At 34.2% G+C, this 21,748-nt stretch overlaps 1 protein-coding gene across 4 annotated transcripts in view; it reads right to left on the reverse strand.

The window, feature by feature from the left end:
• LOC105492606 (LDL receptor related protein 1B) overlaps window positions 1-21,748 on the reverse strand; it is a 1,932,714-nt gene that overhangs the window by 1,565,635 nt on the left and 345,331 nt on the right. The window lies entirely within an intron of this gene.

Consider the following 21,748-nt stretch of genomic DNA (forward strand, 5'->3'; position numbering starts at 1 on the left):
CCCCTGGGCATATTCATCCACTCCTTTTCTGCCCCTGCATGTTCTTAGGTGCGAAACTTCAAGAAGGTTTCTCAGTTATTTCTACCTGTCAGGGCTGGCCTTACTAGCTTGGCTTAAGGGAGCCTGCAGTTCTCCTGTCTCCTCATATTACCCTTTCTCCTCTTTTGTTAAAAGACATCTTTGATGCAAATGCCTTGAAAAGCAACTATTGATATACAAATGCTAACTGGCTGGGGGTAATATATTAAACAAATATATTAAGAAATAGTAATATTTTTTCCCAGGTAAATGTGTATTTAATTGAAAAGACTAAACATCTTCAGTTATTTTCTAGTTGTGAGGTTAGATGATTTCTTCTTCTATGTGTTTAACTGTCCTTCATATTACGACATTATGGAGATTGCATAATTTAGGGTTCATTTTATGTCCTAATTTGACACAATTAAAAGTAGACAATCCTTTCTATCTGTACCAAAGTTTCTTTCAATTTTTTAAAACGTAACTTGTCAATGAATTTTAAAATTGTGGGGAATACGTCATTGAACCCTTCCTGCCCTAGATTTGCTTAGCCTATCGAAACGTTTCCAATCGCAATGCCAAATGCTGCAGGAGCAGAAGAAAGGTCAAGTATGGTTTCCTGCAAGAAAAGTCAGGAATCTTAAAGCTTCAGGGAACCCCAAATGAGGAAGATTATTTATCATTACAAAGTAGCAAAGGATCAGAGGACAAGGTGAATACCTAAGGACATCTGAATGAGAGAACCTGGCGCAAGCTGGTATAAACTCAAGACATGGCACCTCTTTTAGAAGGTTTCTTGGCATTGCCCTTAGTCTTCTGCCTCTGCTAACTCCCAAAAGCACAGGTCTGCTCAAGTTATCAGCCAGAGTGTGTTTAATTGCAAGACTTTAAACTCTTCTCTGGACTGAAGTCTTGAGGAAAACAAAACAACACATACCCTACATCTACAGAGGAAAAAGATTTTTGCCAAGTACTTGAAATATAAAAGCATGATGGTGGGTTATGCGTGTGCACTCAAGTAGAAACAAAGAATATTGAAAAACAAAACAAATCAGGTGGAAGCAGCTTAAACTTTGCTGCCTTAAATCAAAAGTGAAAAATAAAAATGCAGGTATCAGTGTTTATGTCCAGAACTCTATGCCTTTTGCTTTTCTCAAAAATGTGCCCGAAACACAGAAGTTAAAACAACAGCAACAACAACAACAACAACTCATGATGGGCGACATATCAATTTTATCATGCGTCTCTTTTTTCTAAGAACTTACAACATTTTCACCACTTTGGCAGAAATCACAATTAAAATCACATTCTAAGAGTTTAATATAAACCTTTGCTCATGAGGATGAAAGAGCTAATTTTGAGTACAAAAAGATAGCTGGATGTTTCAAGCTGTTTTTGATTGCTATAAATAAGTACCTGAGGCTGGGTAATTTACAAGGACAAAAGGTTATTTTGGCTCATGTTTCTGCAGGCTATATAGGAAGCATGGTATTGGCATCTGCTTCTGGTGAGGCCCTCAGGAAACTTAGAATCATGACAGAAGGTGAAGAGGAACTAGCATATTACATGATGAGAGACAAGGGAGGTCTCAGACCCTTTTAAATGGCCAGATCTCATGTGAACTAACTGAGACCTCACTCAATCACCACGGGGATGGTGCTAAGCCATTCATTAGGGATCTGCTCCCATGATTCAATCACCTCCTACCATACTCCACCTCCAACATTGGGAATTACATTACAACATGAGATCTGAAGGAAACCAACATGCAAACAATACATAATAAATATATTATAGTAATATATAGTAAATTACACATTTTTTTCCTCAGGGTAACTGGAAAGTACTCAGCTGTTTACAATACAGAACTTTTGGAAATACCATCCCTTCAAATGCTACCTTACTTAAAATATGTAGACTTAGTCCATCCAACCTCTGCCACCAGCCAGTAACCTTTCATAGATCTTCCAAAGAAAATATTCTTGATAAAACCAATAGAATCTTCTCAGAGAGACCTAGGCGAGTGATCTGACCCTCACTGCTACCTTGATTTAGTTTTAGCTGCAGCCATGGTGACTCAAGTACATTGATTCTCTTCCATTCTCTTTATGAAAGCCAACCTACTCATACCACATCTTTAAGATACATTTTCTTTTCCAATTCTTCTATCCCTCAAAAATTAACCTGATTCTAATGGAAAAAAAGTGTTCGGAAATAAGCCTCATTTTGGTTTGTGCTAGCTTTTTGACACCTGAATGACAGTCTTAATATCTGTCCTATGCTGAAAATCACATAACATGTAGGAGTCCTTCTCCGTCACTCCTGCAGAAGATAAATGTAAATACGTTGCAATGGACCGAAAGAGGATTCCTGAGTATTGTGCCTAGCACATACTTGTGGGTTATCTCAACCTTTCATTGTCTTTGAGCCTTTTCACAGCTCTGTAAATTTTAGAAAATTAATAATAATGCAAATGATCCTTGTTCACAGACATGCAAATTAGTTGTGTGGAAGGCAATTGATTTTTGCCCTGTAGAAAGGCTTATTTTGCATACATTTGTAAATTTACTTCAGCTTTCCTTATTTTCACATATATGTGTGGTTCTTTGAATTTCCCCTGAACCAGTTGTAGCTTCTTACTGGTATCTCAGTAACTAATTAGTTAAATAAAATCTTTGACATGTATTCATTGATCATCAGTATAAGAGTCATGATTATATCTTTGTAAAAAAATATTTAACACTCCTTTTGCCTAATACCAGCTAACACAGAAATCATTGCCTCACAGATTGAAATATAGGTTCACTTGAGGGTTATTACATGGTGGCAGAGTGGAGAGAACCCATGTAAACTAATGATATTAGCATTAAAGATAGAATGTGTTAGAAAAATAAAGGACTCTCAAAAGGACTTATTGTTATTTTTCCTAATTACATAATTGTCCTTTAAATTATTCTAAAAACTCTTTAAAAACTGTACAAATATTTTAATGTAGAATTGAGATTTTGAAATCTGTATTTATGGATGTATTCATCAAGTTTTCCTGTTCTTTTTTTTTTTTTTTTTTTTTTTTGCCTCATTTGCTATCTAAGCCTTGCTGTCTTGATTCCAAAATTTTTAGTTCTCAGGAAACGAAACTGTTAATGTTATATGTCAGTGTTCTTTGCTTCCAAAGAGTTGTTGACTGAAAGAACACTGGAAAGGAAAAATACGAAGATGGGCAATTAACTTGTTTTTCTCCCTTAAGTCCATATTGCGTGAGGCATTTTGGCGAGAGCCACTCCATATATTCTTGTTAAGTGCTACAATACTTTGAGTCCATATCGTAGATGCTTCATGTCATGCAGAGTTTATATTAATATGATATTGTTTTGTGTATGTTATTCCATGGACCCATTAAGCTCTATGTTCCTGAAGAGTAGAGGCAATATCACCCTTTTTTAACCTGGATTACACAAAACATGGCAGGTGATCAGTAACACCTGATTGATTGACTCATTAGTGGTACCAGTATTGCCATAGTGATGACAGCTTCATAAAAAAGAGGACTGTTTGAACTTTGGGCATCAGGAAGATCATGTTCAAAATTTGATGCTTACTAGCTATGTGATTTAAGCATCATCTCTTTAAACAGTATCTAGAGGGATCATAAGAAGATTAAATGAGATGCTGTACTTGAAGTGCCTGATTAAATTAAATGCTGTGTGTGAAATATCTGGAGAACAATAAGACCTAATCAATGATAACTAATAATAGATTATAACAGCTTCCATTTACTGGGTATTTACTTTGTGCCAGATAGCACCACATATTTTTTTATTACGTATTATCAGTATAATTATTTGGGGTTCTGTTAAGAATCTAACTATATTGTTTTTGCATGGGTTATTGAACACAATTTTTGTCACCTCTAAAACCAACAGTGAAGTTTAACTTTTCTGATAAATAAAGTGGGGGCAGTGGTTAGGACTGCTATGACAACAAGAGTGAAAGCTGACAAAAAGACTTTGGAGTAGCAGAGGCTATAAGACATGATTGACATTTATTTAATCACAAACAGTACAGATATGGTGAACATGGATTTGTTCATTAAATCCTGAACTACTAGGATGAGGGGCATCTTTTGACATGTGGGCAAGGTAATTTTAAAATGAATAAAGAAAATCCAACTTCAAATAGCAGATAGAGAAGCTATTAAATACGTTATGCCAAAATATGATGAAGTAAGAAATTAGAGTAGAACAAAGAGTTTGGTCCAATTTATAAAAGGTGAATCTGCAAATGACTTTGATTGATTGATTGATTGATTGATTGATGGAATCTCACTCTGTTTCACCCAGACTGGAGTATGGTGGAGCAGTCTCGGCTCACTGCAGCTTCCGCCTCCCGGGTTCAAGCAATTCTCCTGTCTCAGCCTCCCGAGTAGATGGGACTACAGGTGGGGGCCTCCACACCCAGCTAATTTTGTGTTTTTAGTAGAGACGGAGTTTCACCATGTTGACCAGGCTAGTCTCAAACTCCTGACCTCAGGTGATCCACCCACCTCGGCCTCCTGAATTGCTGGGATTACAGGCTTGAGCCACTGCTCCCAGCCAAAATGACTTTTAAAAACAGGTAAGCATGAGTTCTGAAGGGCAATTAGAACCTTCCACAATCTTACTGGGTTATTCTTGGAACACAGTGCTTGACTATTGAGGTTAAAGACTTGATATTCAAAAATGGAAGTTCATTTACTTTTCTGATGTAATTGTTTTTTTAAATAAATATTCAAAATTTCCAGTGAACAAAATTTAAATATATTCATAGAGCACACATGAAAAATAAAATGTATGCAAATTTATGTATTCTATTTGTATAGATATAACACATTCAACTATACAGTGACGTGCAATGATAAGTAAGCTGAATACAAATCAGTTGTGGTAGAGTCAGAAGAAGTGAGATCATTTTGGAAAAACAAACAGCATTGGGAGAGTTGGGACCTATTATGTTTTCATTTTGTATTTAAGTTTGTTGTTATTAATATTAATATTGTTAAGGTATTCTAAAGAGAATATTAAGCAGAAATCCCACTAGGATGAATAAGAATAGGTGATTAGGCTGCATTTGATTCACCTGCGTCCATTTTCCATACATTAGATTACATGTGATTCCTGAATTCTTAGACATAGGATCTCAGCATGTTCATGAACTTTCTTAGAAGTTTTGAGGATTTTCAGAGATTTTGAAGGGTCAGGCAAGCTGCAGATATGCTTTTGAAATCTTTGCACTCAAAATAGTCCTATTTATGGTAGACTCTCCTCCTTCTAGACAGTCTATCTGCTCTGTCACTCCACTGCCTGCAGCTCAGAGATAGGCAGACAGCAGTTGAATTGTTGGGAGCAGTGCTTCACAGGCAAAGTGGAAACTAACTGTATTTATTCAGGACTTTGTGGTAAGTCACAGTCATTTCCTATCTCAGAACACCAAAGAGCTTACTGCATTTCCACCATGGTGTGTGTAATACGTTTCAAAACAAATGTATGGTATGACCATGAACTACAAAATGTAATGGGGCAGAAAATGCAGACGCACATTATTTTGCCTCCTACACACTTGGAACTTCTCTTCCTTGCTCTAGCAGCCTTTGAGACAGTGAAGACAGACACTTTTTTTTTTTCTCCTGCAGCATAGAAAAGCAGTACACAGAGAGATAGGAGCTATATTTATACAGCAACCACATCATCATTTATAAGAATGCTTTTGCTGCTTAATGCTTTAGAAGTAAATTACTAAGCACAAGTCCCAGGATGTATAGAATCACTAAGGGTGGGTGGACAGGTAGGGAAAAAGATTTCATAGCCTTTATGTCTTACTATACCTCAGTACTCCAGGTTCCCAGGGCTCTGGTCTACTTGACCATTTATATTATCTCATTTAATCTGAGAAATAAGCCAGTGCTGTGGGATTTATTCCCACTTTTACTAAAGAGAAAATTGAATTCAGAGAGGTTATATAACATGTTGAAGGCCAAATCACTTAGCCTAGATTTGTATTTATGTGGATTAATTCCTTAACTTCCTGGGTCTTCAGATGTCAAATGACTGGATTAGTTGTTTTCTAAGAATCCTTCTGGTTCTAAAATTCCCTGTCTTCATGAAATGCTTTCCTATTATGTGTCAGTCTCTGAGTCAGATGGTGGTGTTGCTTCAGATTAACTACCTTCAAATGACTTCCGTCCAGAAAGACTTTTAAATAAGATATACTGCAGTATCAAAATGTAATGTGATTATAGACAGATATGTTCAAAGTAAAATTATTTTAATTTTTGTTTTTTTTAAGACAGGGTTTCACTCTTCTGCCCAGGCTGGCATGAAGTGGCGAGATCTCTGCTCACTGCAACCTCTGCCCCCAGGTTCAAGTGATTCCGCTGCCTCAGCCTCCCAAGTAGCTGGGATTACAGGTGCTCACCACCATGCCCAGCTAATTTTTGTATTTTTAGTAAAGATGGGGTTTTGCCTCTTTTAAAACATTTTAAATGGTTATTACATTATTACAGCCGATACTACGTGCTTTTCATATATCCTTTTATTTTGTCCTAGAAACAACCTACTGTTCTAGGCATTGTTTCCATTGCACAGATAGGAAATTGAACCTCAGGGAGGTTAAATAACTTGATTACAATCACACACTAGTATATAAAGATATTTATTTTTCAACCCAGATGTCTCTGATTCCAAGGTCACTGATCTTTTCACTATGCTACATTGCTACCACATGTTACAGCCCATTATTTACCTAAATTGATTATTTTACACTATTCCTATCATTTAAAATTTCTATTATGTCCCTCCTGGTATTTCTTTTCCCAAGTCATTGTCTTTGGTCATGCTTCACAATATTTCTATAAATTAAAGATTATAAACCTAGAATTAATCTCTCTTCCCCATACTAGATAGTTTGCATATAAACAAAAGAACAAGTGGATTTCCAAATGCAGTGTAATGAAAACCTATTAATAAATCATATAAATACTAACACTTTGAGACAATATAAAAAAACAGAAGAATGTTTTAAAAGTCATTTATCCAAAAGTGTCAATTACAGGAAAATGTCAATGGAGATAGGGAATCATTTTTTGGAGATGTTAAAAAGTAGTAGCTTTTAAACATTTATTTTTTTTTTTGGCAGCATATTTTTTTTTTAAATGAAATTTGTATAGAAATAAAATGTTTTTGGATGGGTGAGAGCTATTTCCCTTTGGGATTTTATGACACTCTGATTCTTCACCAATACTACGATACTCCCCCAACAATATAAAAATGGATTCTATTATTTAATTCAATCAGTGATGTCCTGATAAATGCTTATCAACCAACTGTCCAGGAAAAAAATAAATGAGCGATTTTTAGCATTTCTGAATCTTGATGGTGTAAATTCTCCCACCATGGTCTATTTTAATCTATCGCATGGCATCACTGAACTGGACTTCAAATAACTACACACAGCCCTCTTTCCCAAGGCTTTATGAGCCACCTACTACATTCACCCTGGGGGAGCAACAGCGTTCTTTAGATGAGCCTTGTAATGCAATTGTTTTATCATTCTGTGAACTATATTACAGATTGATTTGAATTAGCAAAGAACAATGCCACTGCAAATGAAATATTCCTAGACTTTACCTCCATTAGTCATTTTACCCTACCGTGGATTACTTTTTCAGATACTCAAGTCATTTTGTTTAACATTAGTAGGATATTTATTTAGGTAATAGGTATTTTGAATTGAGAAGATGAGGTAGTTAGCAATTCAAATTTATTATTTTCAATTGCAAGCCTCTGTGGAAGGACAGGCAAGAATGAGGAAATTGGATGTAGGTATGAGGGTAGGATGTGGAGAACATAAGATAATAGAGACCCAGAGAGGAGAATGCGGCGCTTGTATAGAGAGAAGTAGATAATATTAAAAATCAACTTCTGCCTACTTCTCCATTTTTCCTAGAACTCAAATTCCAATGCTCAGGTCTTCATCCCCAAGCCATTGGGAGGTAAGCCCTGTACCCAGTGAGCACTATATTTTTAAAGACCCCTTATTTCTGAGACAAGGTACAGTAACTAGATGCACAGGGATTAAAACAAACCTGTAAAACAGGCCAATTAGGCATGATGTTATAGATAAAATGATATCAAAATTATTAAACCCTATTCTTGCAAAAAAAACAAATTTGAAGAAATTCCATTAAATATGTTTCTCCGCTATATACTTAGTTAACTACTTTTGCTTTTTACTCAGCCAGCTGGATTTTCTGTGGCAGTCTCTATGAGTTAGCATCTTCTGTGGCCAAAACTGAAACCCAGTGCAAAAATAAAGGAGCACTCTAGCTACTAGTGAAAGTCACACAACTCTTTCACTCTATTCCCAGGTTTGGTCAACAAAGCAGCATTAAAAATCAGAAAACAAAAATGGAAAGCAGCATTTGTTTGAACTTTGGCAAAGGAGTATGTCATTTGATTTTAATAAATTACTTAATTTAAATTTCCCTTCTCACAGATTACAAATAGTACTAGCTGGCTTTATTCCAATTTAGGAAGACTCTTTGGAATTACACAGACATAGATAAAAGACATGTATGTACATTTTCCAAGAAAATATTCTCTCAGAGAGCCAGGGAAACCGTTCTTCACAACAAGGAAGTTGCTTTCAGTGGGATCATGAGGACAAAGATGATGATGATGATGATGATGATGATGATGTTAATGACCCTCTTCTTCATCTGATTTCTTAAAGTATTTTCCCATATATCTCATAAAATAAAATGTTCTCTTTTTTTTTTTCTCTCTGAGCAACTATTTTTCTTTCACTTTCATAATTTTGTTCATTGGAAGTTGGTCTCTGACCTATTTTATCATACAGAAAACACCTTAAGACTTAGGAATATTGCCTAATTGTAGCTTTTGGCTTGTCTTTTGAAATTTAAATATTGAATTGTTCAGCTAGAGAAATGCTGCAGTGAGTTCCAGAACCAGTGCCCCATTCCCACTGGGTTCTTTACCAACATAATGTACTTGCCAGACATGATTGAAAGATGCTTTTAATATCATAGGTACAGATTGTTTTTTGAAGTATATCTCTTAAAAGTGCCTTCAAATTTTCTAGAGGATAGAATTTTAGACTGAATTCACTCATATTCTAAGTAATAGTAATGGATTTTACCACAGATTCATTTCCAATTAATAAAACTTTGCCGCCTTCCCGCTTATGCACGTTTTTGACAAAGTTACATTATCCTCTACCCATTTAACCTCCATTATCTAAGACTAGCATTTAATCATTTTTATCCTTGCAAAGTTCAATTGTTTTGTGTTTTGGTTTGTAACATATTTCTTTGCATGTCCTTTTTTTTTTTTTTTTTTTTTTTTGGTAGCATAATGCTCTAAATGATATTCAGCTCTGTAACTGGGGTAACAAACACTCATTTAAAAAAAAGACAAAGAGGAAGAACTAGAGTGTTTTAGATGCTGATCATATAGGGTTTGTGTGAAACTCACCATTGTGCAATAGTTAGCAAGTAAAATTACTAAAAACAAACATAACATATGTTCATGATCATTGAGCATATGGTCAATGAGGAATGCGTGATCTAGGTAAAGTAATTGCACTGTCAGCTTTTCACAGAAGCTTTTTTTCCCCTACATTTCAATTCAGAACAACAAATTCTATTGTATGTTTACTCTATATAAGGCACTGTGTTAGAAAAGCCTTTCTGAGAAGAGCTGGGGATACTTTCTCTTTTAGGGAGGATGCAAACAGGAGAAGATGAGAACTAGGTAAGAGTAAATGTTCAGAAGTCAGCGTTCTTCCTCAAACAATCATAGAATCAGAGAATGTCAATCCTGTGGAGAAATGGACATGTAGTTAGTTCACTTCTTCATCCATTCATTCATTCACTTAGATATTCAAGCAATATTCACTGGGCATTGATTATGTGTTAGGATTTGTGCAAAGCAAAACATGGTGTGGTAGCAAATGGCTGAGAGATACAGTCAGGCCCTACAGCACAGACAATTTACCTTATCCCCAGCCACCAATTAGCACTCTCCTGCTCTTAGGTGCACAAAGTATGAGTACATTTTCTTTAAAGTAGGCAGGTCTGTGACTTGAGCTATTACTCAAATAGAAGATCAGAGAGGGAGGAGTTCATTTATGGGCTTACTGGGTAGAACCAAGGTAAAAAGAAGAAATAATTCAATAGTAATATAATCTTAATCAAATATTTTACTTATCCAAAGATCTTACAGTCAAAATAGATGAACCCAGTCTCTCTCATAACATTGAAAATTTCCTTGACTGCATATTTAAACGACCAGTTTCACAAGCTGAATCTCTTCCTAATATACCCAGATCTATTCCTAACATAACTACAACTACTGCGTGTATCTCATTATTTTTCTCTTCTCAAAATTTTTTTTATTTAGTGTTATCTCTTTATGATTTTACCTAGTCAAGGAATATTGTGTTATTTGAAACTTTCAGCAGAGTATTAAGCAATATAAATTCTCCAGCATACCTAAGAAAATATCTCATTTTTCATATTGAAATAATGTGATAAATTTGATTAAATATTATATTATTATATAGCAGATACTGTTGGTATCCCCTCAGAATTAGATTTGGTATTAAAATGAAAAACATTTAATTACTAATAAAATATCAATTACCAATAAGATAGTAATTACAAATATATTGATTAAATATTTGTAAACTATCTTCAATGCTATTTTTCTGAGGAATATATTAGACAAGTATTTACTCTTTTGGCATTTCATTAATGGGCTTGTTTAAAAAGTCAATCTCTTGAAAATTAGCTACTAGGACTCTTAATATAGAGTCAACACAATTACTGTGATAAAATCAATCTCTTTATTTAGTTCTAGTTTTTTAAGTGATCACATTTGTTGGTACTTTAAAAGTGATGATTATGTGTGGTTTTACACGTAAGAAATTACAAAAACTATCCTTGATAGATATACAAGATAAAATGAAACTGCAACAAATAACAATATAACTAATTTTATCTGCTACCTTTTTTCCCCCAAAGTGGAAATAATTACATATACTGGTGGTGGAAAGAAGACTTTCAGATAAATATGGGCTAGACATTTAGTATTCATATAGTAATCAGGTCAAACCTATATATGGTGTGCATATATACTTTTAAGTTTTCTTTGCATAGGATAGATGAGAAACATCACATTTCGGTATACTGTGGAATAGATATTTTACTGAAAATTTGTGTGAACATATATGGGTCCTGGTCCTAGCTCTACAACACCAGTTATAAATTACTTAATCTAGTTATTCCAATAAGAATATTATATATCCAAGCATAACCAATAACATTTCCATATAAGAAGTGGGGTTTTTGAAAATGTTATCTTTGATTCATCTTCAAAAACCTGTATCTAACCACTCTAGAATCTAGTCTGACTTGTAGAGACAACAAAAGCCAGAAATATGTTTTCCTTACCCCAGGGAACTGAATCCCTGATTATTCAATGTGTCACCCCTTTTCCTTCCTCAACTTAAGTAATGAAGACATGTGCATTATATAATAAGTAATGCCCCCTCCCTTCTCTTAAATAGAGCATTGTAATTTATAAAATGTATATTAATAACATGATACTCCAAAATGGTCATTTATACCACTTTTTGTTTGACACCCATAACAGTTAATGTTTTCTTCATTCTTGTCCAATTTCTTTTATGGACTGTGTACTACCTTTGGTTTTCCTCAAGTCCTCCATATGAATTTGGAGATATATGCAGATAATCAAGTTACCAACATGTGGATAGATATGGCAGTGGTAACCCCTTTAGAGATCAAATAGGTGAAGAGTTCTCTGGCATACTAGAAACTTCTAGTCATCACCCATTTCTGATTTCCTTCTCCCTCCTAACTTCACAAGAAAACGACCTTTCTCAGTCCCTATACTTTTCGGCAGAGACATATGACTAGTCTGCCAAATGACACATATAACTTCTGGCTCAAACTGATCTTTTTGATTTCCATATTCCCTTTTTCCCCTACAGTGATGATCCTGGAAACCATGTGCAGAGATGGCAATATCATGAAACAGAGTCATCAGATGGAGAAGCTTGTCTGCTAAGAGTCATCAGACTTCATGTCAGCAAGAAATAACTAAGTTGCTCAGTCTCAGAGTGTATCTGTGGCAGCAATTAGTAGTTGCATATCCTGGCTAACACATCTGTGACCATCTGTGAGAAACGTGGGATAGCAAGAAGCGGAACTTAACGTATAGCCCTATGATCACTGCATTGGCTCTGGAAAGGAAACTGTAAAAAGATTTTAGGTGATTCTTTTCCATGTGTCAAAATGTGGTTCATAATCACAACCCCATACAAGAGATGTGAAAGAACTAAACAAGCCCTTAAGATGAAGTATCACTCAATCCTAATGATGGCAGTAGTAAAGATGGTCAGTGTTACCATGTCCAAAAAATGGAAAAGATATATATTTTTTTCACATCCAGTGTGCTTATGTGCCTTTAGGAGAGATAGAACAGAAATTTACTTGGCCTTCTCCATATATAGTTCTTTCTATTCTTGGAACTGATAGAGTCCAAGGTCCGTATATGAGAATCAACATAATGTTTGCCTTTGGGAAAAGGGCAGATAAAAGTTTCACACTGTGGAATCAGTTTTGACCATACCTAATAGTCGATTCATGTTAAAATATGAATTCCAAGGAGAGAGAAATAACAGAATTTTGAGGTGGCTTCAGAGACAAAGAAGATTAAATTTATATGACAACTACGGTAAATGCAATTCACCAATACTTGCAAATTCAAAATTCTAAGTGAGCCATCATATTATTGTTTTGGAGAAGATGCAGTGAGATGCATGGCATTTTCTCATAACCTCTATAAAGGGGATAGCTAAAATGTGCCTTTCATCTGGCAATGAAAGTATTCTAAGAATTATTCTGATACTTTTCCACTGTATAATCACTAAATTATATTTATGTGAAAGAAGAAAACAAATGGTTTAAATAAGTGGCACTTATGATGGCAACTTTTAATTAAACACATTTTATTTTTTCTACAATAAAAGGAAAGTGGAAGGCTTCAATATTAACTACTGGATTATAATTGGCAAATTTGAGTATCCTCAACTGTGTCTTTGTGCTTCTGCTATGGAGATTTATAGAGAAGGAGAACTGTGGAAAGAGTAAAAGTCTAAGAACCAGATATACTCTGTACTTGTTTGTTCCAATAGAGAAGCCTAGTGTGGTTTTGAAAGCCAAAAACCAATTTGAATATGAAAATGAGATTGATTTTTGTGTATTGTTCTTGTATCTTATAACCTTCCTAAATTCACTTATAAGTACTGCTAGCTTTTGCTGGGCGCAGTGGCTCACGCCTGTAATCCCAGCACTTTGGGAGGCCAAGGCAGGCGGATCACAAGGTCAGGAGATTGAGACCATCCTGGCTAACACGGTGAAAACCCATCTCTACTACAAATACAAAAAATTAGCAGGCCGCAGTGGTGGGCGCCTGTAGTCCCAGCTACTCAGGAGGCTGAGGGAGGATAATGGCTTGAACCCGGTAGGCGGAGCTTGCAGTGAGCCGAGATCGCGCTGCTGCACTCCAGCCTGGGCGACAGAGCGAGGCTCTGCCTCAAAAAAAAAAAAAAAAAAAAAAAAAAAAAAAAAAAAGAAAAAGAAAAAGTAGTGCTAGCTTTTTTCTCTGTAATATCTCTGATGATGTTCTACTTACACTATCAAGCTATCAGAAAAGAGAGATAATTTTGTTTCTTTCCAACATGTCTGCTTTTGATTTCCTTTTCTTGCCTTCGGAGAATTAGGAGTACAAGAGCTCCTAATGGTACTATTATTGGACTGGCTAGGGCCGCCGGTATGAGATTGAATTGGAGTAGGGAGAGTAGACATTCTTGTCTTGTTCTTGATCAACCAAAAAAAGCATGGAACTTTTCATCATTAATAATGATATTGGCTGTAGGACTTTTTAAAATGTATTTTTACATACTGAGGAAGTTTCCTTTAATTTCTTTCTTAGAGTTCTTTGTCATTAATACATGTTGAATTCTGTCAAATGCCTTTGCTGTATGTATTTAGATGACTACATGGTTTTTCTCCTTTAGTATTTTGATATGGTGAATTATATTGAGTGATTTTTAATATTGAAACAATCCAGTATTTCCGATACAAACATCATTTGGTCATGTTACAATGTTATACTTTTTATATCCTTTTGTATTAAATTCACTAACATTTGGTTGGTGATATTTAGGTCTCTTTTATTCGGGATAATATCAAGTGCTAGTAAAGATGCAAAACAACTGGAACACTCACACATTGCTAGTAGGAATACAAAATAATACAGCTATTTTAGAAAACTGTATGGAAGTTTTTCATAAATTTTATGTATTTTCTTACATGACCTACAAATTCCACTCCTAGAAATTCAACCAAGAGAAAAGCAAACTTATGTTAACACAAAATCTGTTCATGAAATTATAAAGCAGCTGTATTCATAGTCGCACCAAACTGGAAACAACCCAAATGTTTTTCAACCAGTTAATGTATCAGAAACCTGTGACACAGCTATACAAAAGAATACAATTCATCAATACAAATAATTAGCTACTAATATATGCAATGACATAGATTAATCTCAAATGCATTGTGCTGTGTGAAAGAAGCCAGACACCAATGACTACCCATTGTATGAATCCACTTAGTGTCATACTACAAAAAGTAAAATAATAAGACATCAGTGTCAGGGACCAAAGGCGGTGGGATGGGGTTGACTACAAATAGAAAGAAACACAACTTCTTGGGATAAAAAGAATTTTCTAAATCTTGACTTAGTTTATGATCCACAATAGTACGCATTTGTCAAAACTTTACACTAAATTATTTTTTACTGTACATAAATTATACCTCAATAAAATTGACTTCTTGAAAAAGGAAACACTGAGTTTCCAAATGGTGTGAGTACTATACTTGGCTACAAATACTTACAATGTTGCTCATCATTAAACTACTTCTTTCTAATAAAAATATAGTAGCCTTTCTTATTAAAATCTTTTTCCCCATATGTCTCTTTTTACTTTTCCATAAGTTTATTTATGGCTAACATTCTAACCAATTTTATCATCTTATGTTGATGGAACACTCTCAAAAATGTATAAAGGAATAGAATTCTGTCCTAACTCTGTGCTATTGAAGACTTATTCTTTGGTTAGTTTTTCATAACTGGTAGGAAGTACCTGATCTCTGAGATAGAAATAAGCTTTCCTTTGACAAATATTCTTCAATGCAACACACCTGCTTCTAAAAGATTAATGTGACAGGCCCATATTTATAAATCTCCCAAGAAAGATAAAACTAGTATCTTTTTGTTGTTTGCAACAAACCTAGGATTTGATCTACACACCATCTGAAATCATTTTATGAAAACCTTCTTGGAATTGTTGAGCTCCCTAAAACTGAAGTGATGATTCCTAACCTGGGAAGATTTTGTGAGCTATTCTATAACATGTCCTGCCAGAAATAGTCTCATAAACTGGATTGTTTGAAAGCAGGAATTACAGAAACACTGCCGATGTCTTATCTTTACCATATATGAACAATTATATGAGATTATTAGAAACTATGTAAAATACTACAATAACATCTGGAACTTGGCACTCATTGAATGGTTGCTCCTAATTGTACTATTATTCTTTAGAAAAATTTAATATACAGCTTCTGGATAAGGATTGATGAAGAAAACTAGGTGTTTTATAGGAGGGGGGTGTCCAGTTTTCTAATTGAAACTCTCCTAATACAGCATTGTTACAAAATGATAAAACAATGTAGTATCACTGTTAGTACCATATCTTCACATGATGAGAACTCAAGAAATGTTAGCTATTAAATAAAAATAACAGTATCAGCCACAACACCAACAGCAAAAACAGCCCACATACCACTCATCAAGAAAAATAAGAGCAGTAGTTCTGTTGTTGTTTTATTGACCATATTAACAATATCTAGGCTTGTTAGTGATTGCAAGCCTTAAGTTTAGGTTTCAGGTTCCAAAGAAACCATTGAGACGATCTGATACAATCATGCCTTGGATTAGTAAGAAACACACCAACTTTCCTTTATGTTTTTCTTTTCATTAAAAAAATTCATATGGAACAGAATTTGCTTTCATAAGGATGTCAATGTTTTGGCTGCTAGAGAGTTGCTTACACTTTCTGGTTTCATTTAGTGGGAAGAAGAAAGAATTTAAGAATAGCTCATGGGATAGTATGGGTAAGGTGAGAGGGCCAAGGAAACCTGTGCCAATTTTGCAATTAGGTGGTCTAATAATTTTCTAAGTATTTTCAAAGTTATACAGCTTCCCTCTGATCTTCCTCAAATAGGTATCTTCTACTTAGAGGTGACTAAAAGGACTCCAAATGTCCTTCATTTTTCCCTTTTATTGATGACTTAACCAGCATCGATATGTTACATTATAGTTTCAAGCACTCTATAGTCCTTGAAGTTGAATGGCTAAGATCCATTAAAGGACTCAAGTTAGGAATAAAGAAAGAGTTTAAGCCTAGTAGTTTTCCACATTAAAAACATCCTCCTACTGCTTGTTCAGATTCATTTTTCAGGTGTTAATAGCTTGGACACACACTGTTTGAATCATTACCTCATTGTTATTGATGCATAGTTTGTCTCTGGAGATAAACTTTGCATTTATCTTCAAGTATGTTTTATCATGAAAAATTAGCAGTGAAAGACTCCAGTAGAGGTTCAGTTACTTAATTAAAATAAATGTATTCTTTTAATGAATAGAAATAACACTACAAAATACATTCTTAGATTTCATTTATATTTAAATGTTTTGTAAAAAAATAAAATAAAAAAATAAATAACTTCCCCAAAGAATTAATTATATTACATATAATTTTTCTGATCTTAGATATACTTTCAAGCAGTTGTTTCAAGCTGTGTTCTATTGTGCCCTGGGAATTCTGAAAAGGTTCCTCGGGGGCTGCTGTGGGTTGGGGGGTAGGTAAGTGGCAACTATTCAGGTGCCCTCATTTCCACCCAGCTTGAACAACAGTAGTCAGGATTTTATCTAATTTATGTAGTGGGAATCACCATTAAAAAGTGAAGAACATGTCTTGGCTTAAATAATATTTTGGAAGTTGAGTCTCATCCTACATTCTCCCTCATTAACTGCCTTTCATAATAAAAAATCTATCTTAAAAACCATGGTAATGAGTTCCTTGGTAACAAAGCATTCCATATTTTTTTTGTTGTATAGAAAAATGATTCTAGAAAACTTAAGGCTACTAATCTTATATGCATTACAAATAGATGTTAGAGTTAAAAAGAATACAGAAATTGGTGCTACAGTAAACTTGAAACATATCAGTAAATTTTCTGAACTCTGTGATTGTTAAATGGTATAAAATTGCTAGTAAGTGAAGTTCTGTTTTTTAAAAAGTAATCTTCTAATTATTTTTGATATTTTTATCTCTATCAAGAATATAATTTTTACTAAAGTAATTCTGAAGCATTTTGGCTAAAAAATTCCTGACACCACAAGCAATAAAGTGTCTTAAACAAAAAACTTCTAAAAATAGCAAAAACAGAGAATTGCATTCACAAAGAAATTTAGGAAATTATGAAAATGTACTAAAATATATACATATATAGATGAGTACAGTATTTGTTCACCTTTATAAATGCCAAAGACAAAAACTGAAAAACCACTTTTTTCCAACTTTTCTGTGCTTTATTTATATGGATTGAAGCTATACACACACACAAAACCTGGGAATGTATTTCAAAAGAGTAGATAAGTATTTAAAAACTTTTTCTTAATATTTTGTTCATAATAAACATAATGTAAATTTCAAATTAAATATATCTCTTAAAATTTTTGCTGGATTATTAACTTATTAACCAAACGATTAGAGATCAGACTTTAGTAGTGCCTATTATTTGCAATTGTTCCTTTATCTTCATTTTAATTTGGCACATTTAGGAAAATTCCAGATTGACTTTGAGGTTGCAACACCTCTTTCTTCCCTCTGTGGGTGATTTTCAAAATGATTAACAAGTAGTGTGGAATGAGAACCAATGAGACAGGACACACAGAGCAGATGTACACTCACAACAATTGCAACAGCCACAGCATGCTAGCCAGTAAGCAGTCCTGCCCTCTTGAGTTTTCAAATTGTAATGGTTAATCAATTAATTATGTTATGTTCCATGCTGGTTATGTCCACTTACAAAAGATCATCCAGCTAGTCAGTAAATCATGGCTAAAGTAGCACATTCCTGATTTCCAGGGCTTTCCTAGAGAGTACATAGATTCCCATGAATCAAAATGCCATTAACTTCAGTAAATGCACACGTTTGGCAGTTGCATTTTATTAAAGTAGTTTTTTATAATAATTAATATTCCATTCATTTTTCATGTTTTTTTTTTATATTGGTGCCAAATCTCAAGACTTATAAAAATCCTATCTCCTCATAAATGCCATTTTCATCACTAGCATTCATTTTGTTTATATTGTAAAAAGGCTTAGAAATCATAAATGCAACATAGGGAATGCTTCTGGCAATAACTAAGCAAGACAGAATAAGAAAGGATAAACTAAGAACAATAAAAAAAAAAGTAGATATGAATACAGAGCCATTGATCTCAGATCCATAGTTTTGACATTCAAAACTCAGAATCTTTTTTGTCTATTGAAATACTAATTTAGGAATCCATATTTTCATTCCCTTAAAAAGAAAGTACAGATGTTCAGTGACAGAAAGGAACCTCTTAAGGACCCTGCATTTATCTTAATATATGTTTTATTGTGAAAAATTACCAGTGAAAGACTCCATTAGAGAGTCAGTTATTTAATTAAAATGAATCATGTGTTGTATAGTATGGCTTGAATGTGACTACAGACATACATCCTGTGCTGTGGTAATATTAATAGACTGAGTTAGCTACTTTCCTAATCACTAACAGGTTTCCTAATGCTTCACAAAGACTATGATCTAAAAGATAAAATAAACAGCACTTATTCCTAGTTATTATAAAACTGGACACTTCATTTCTATTTCTATGAGGTCCATCCTACGACACGCAAATCAGAACCACAGGGAACCAATGTGGTCTCAGACGACAGGGAACAAACAGTGTAATGACATTCTACTTAGCTAAATTTAGATTTGATTATGTTATGATATCAATGAAAAGGGAAAATAAACAGTTCAAGACAAATAGATCATTAATTATTCTGAAGATTAAGAAAAATATATTGAAAAAGAAAACATTCTTATAATATGTCTCTGTCATAGGTGGTCCATTGATAATAATAACAATTTTTGAACAAGGTTTTTAAGAGATTATTTACTTGCCTACCATTTTAGATGCTATCAGCTGCCTTGTTAAAAGGATAAATTACATTTTGGTTGAATCCACTGCTTGTTACAGCAAGTTATTCTTTCATTTCATGGTTGCACATTACACATTGTGAAAAAACATTCCTTTTTTCTCTGTTCATAGTCAAGTATCTTTTTGCTGATTAAAATAGCTTCATATTGCATGCTTAATGAAATTGCTAAATACTTGTTTTAAATCACAACTTTACTTTTTTAAAATAGTGTTATGTTCTTCATTCTAAAAGACCATCTGCTTTCAATTGACAATGGGTTTCATGAGTAATGCTAAGGAGAAACACTTTACACTTAAACACATTTTTGCTGGAATAAAGGGTAACACTCCACTACTACTTACACACATTGAACACTTTTGTTTAGTGCCTAAAGGCCAAACATGTCATTACTATAATGAGAGTTTCTATAACAGATTTATCTGGTCCCAGGTTCCAAGGTTGAGCACAGCAAGTGCTTAACCTGAAGTTCCAAGGTTCCAAGGCACAAGCACAACACTTTAGGAAACAGTAGTAACAGATTATAATTTAAAAATCACTTAAAGTTATCAGAATTATTTTTATACAAAATTAATGCTGCCAAATTTCCAAATTGTACCATCATTTGCTTTTTCATTAGAGAATAGCATATGAAAACTCTTTCCAGTATATAATTACTACTTTTATTGCAAATGAACAACATTAAAATGTCACTATTGATATTAGAAATATTTCATCATTTATTTTATGAAATTTTAAATTCCTCACTTTATATTTGTTTTAACATGTATCAATTACAATTAAATTAAAATTTGAGGCACTTCTTTGGAATCTAATGAATTTCCCTTCTTTTTTTCTCTTCATTTTCTTTTTTATCTATACATAGAGAGGAGTTTTTATGCTTACTTATTCCAATTAAGTCGGAATATTATTGAAACCGAACTTGTTAGTTAGGGAGCTTTGGTTTCCTTGATATAAATAATGGATCTAATTGTGGGGGCTAAAAGTTAACACAAAATAACACGATAAATTTAAAAACAATAAAATAAAATGCATTGAGAGCAAGCATGTTATTAATACTATTGGAATTAGATCATCTAATCATCAGCCTTTTTAAAATTCTCATCCTTAGAATGAATATTTTAGTCTAGAAAGAAAGTAACTTCCCCCCAGGCCCCCACATCTTGACTGTGGTCATGGCCCTCATGAATGGGTTTTAACTTTGATAGATGTCTCCATGAGAGGCCATGGCTAATGAAAACTCCTCCCCTTTGCATCTTCGCATTTCTGCGGTAAGGAAAACAAGAAAGTATAGATTCTTTTTTTTTTTTTTTTTTTTTTTTGAGACAGAGTCTGGCTCTGTTGCCCAGGCTGGAGTGCAGTGGCCGGATCTCAGCTCACTGCAAGCCCCGCCTCCCGGGTTCACACCATTCTCCTGCCTCAGCCTCCCGAGTAGCTGGGAGTACAGGCGCCCGCCACCTCGCCCGCCTAATTTTTTTTGTATTTTAGTAGAGACGGGGTTTCACCGTGTTAGCCAGGATGGTCTCGATCTCCTGAACTCGTGATTCGCCCGTCTCGGCCTCCCAAAGTGCTGGGATTACAGGCTTGAGCCACCGCGCCCGGCCCAGTATAGATTCTTTTTGCTATCGGGAGAGGCCTATTATTATATCAAGACAAATGCTTCACATTTTGTAAAACCTAAACCCCTCTTATAAATCACCTGCTTACAAATCTTAAGCTAAATAAAATACCAGGTGAAGCTCTTTTGCTGTCAGACCGGATTAAAATCTGTTCAGACTGAAAGGCTCCAGTTCCTGCCAAAATCTACCTGAAGCAACTCTTCAAGTGTGAGTTTCTCCAAATAAGCATAAATGATAAAACAAAAATGATTGATATACTATTTCTTAAAAATCACAGATTAGTACTTTGATCACATATGGTATATAAAGTATACAAAATTACAGATAATTACTTTGATCACCATATGTGATATGTATAAAAACATGTATACTTTATGATACATAAGATATTTAGGGCGTGGTGCTAATAAGAGCCTTCTATTCTCCATATATAACAGACTTTTTTTACACCTTTCCTATAACTTCAAAATATTTTAATAAAGTGTATAATTGCTGTCTTATAGTTCCACAGTACCAGTGAAATAAAGTCCCTTGACCAAAGTCAAAAGGATAATTCTTAAAACTGTCCCCAAGAAATTATATGTTAAAAATGTCATCAGATTGTTTCTAAAGTGTAAGGAACATTGCATTTTGGGATAGGTACA

Source organism: Macaca nemestrina, chromosome 11 (genome assembly GCF_043159975.1).
Source record: "Macaca nemestrina isolate mMacNem1 chromosome 11, mMacNem.hap1, whole genome shotgun sequence".
In the NCBI taxonomy this organism is placed as follows: Eukaryota; Metazoa; Chordata; class Mammalia; order Primates; family Cercopithecidae; genus Macaca; species Macaca nemestrina.